Consider the following 1,134-nt stretch of genomic DNA (forward strand, 5'->3'; position numbering starts at 1 on the left):
ACTATTAAAGCCCAGAAGAATCAGCGTATTCAAATTAAATTGTCAAGTAATAAATATAAAAAAGAACTGCTTACTGTCAAGATATAAATAATTGTAATTATTGACAGCTTATCTAGTGAAAAATCAGGAATACAAAAGTGTTTTTCATATCAAAAAGTGGGCAAACTGATGTACATGAATTTTAACTACATAAGATAGTCGCTAAGTACTGTCGTAACAGCATTATTGAAACTACATATACTTTCTAGTGTTTTGAATTACCATTTTGTCATTATTAATAATGTACTTGACAAACAAGGAAAACCCTTTTCTTCTTGAGCAATTTTATTCAGCTTGACAAAGATACTTTCAGATATCGATGATATAGTTATAAGGGTTAACTATGAAAGGAACACTTTGTACTTACGTAAACGTCTTCGTGGGAGTTCATCAGCATGACATTCGATGGCTAATTCGCCTGAAAGATCAGGATTCATTATGTACTCAAATGCTGAAAAGGTAAATAATAGACCAAGGATTAACTAATCACACAGAACAAGTCACTCAAGATATCTGCCTATAGTGAAATCCGATTTATGGTTAGTAACTAAATTTTTCAAAAATAATAAAACAAATAAGACACTGGCTTAGCACAGAAATTTATAATCAGAACCGCTTGCACGTTTCATGAAATACGTCTAGACTGTAAAACATTTTCAGGGTTTCTGACTCGAATTTTGTCACAGTGAGTATTTTTTTATAACTTTAACCATCCTACTGTTCTAATTCCGTACCCAGTGAATAACATTTAGCCTACTTTTTTCTTCACCGAAAGTAAGCCAAGATCTCTACTTAGTAATATAATGCTTTGAACCTGAATCCTTCAGCTTACTGGGCAAAATCCAAAATACTTCCTTTCACGGTTATTAGACATAAATACTTAACGCTAATTATCAAAAATAAGCATTTTCTTGATGTTTGCTGATGTGTGTAGTTAAAGATAATGGTGATAAACTGTGATCGTTGCATTAGTTTTGCTCTTCATATGTTAAACAACAACCCAACTTCAGACAATAAGAAATAATCAACGTAACCGTTTAATATACTTTACTTCATTTTTGTGGTTGTGTTTGAACTTAACTAAAAAATATTACT

At 31.2% G+C, this 1,134-nt stretch overlaps 1 protein-coding gene across 1 annotated transcript in view; it reads right to left on the reverse strand.

Moving 5' to 3' along the window:
* Smp_141180 (hypothetical protein) overlaps positions 1 to 1,134 on the reverse strand; it is a gene marked incomplete at both ends in the record, with an annotated part of 41,123 nt that overhangs the window by 33,319 nt on the left and 6,670 nt on the right. The window lies entirely within an intron of this gene.

The sequence above is a fragment of the Schistosoma mansoni genome, chromosome 1 (assembly GCF_000237925.1).
Source record: "Schistosoma mansoni strain Puerto Rico chromosome 1, complete genome".
Lineage (NCBI taxonomy): Eukaryota > Metazoa > Platyhelminthes > Trematoda > Strigeidida > Schistosomatidae > Schistosoma > Schistosoma mansoni.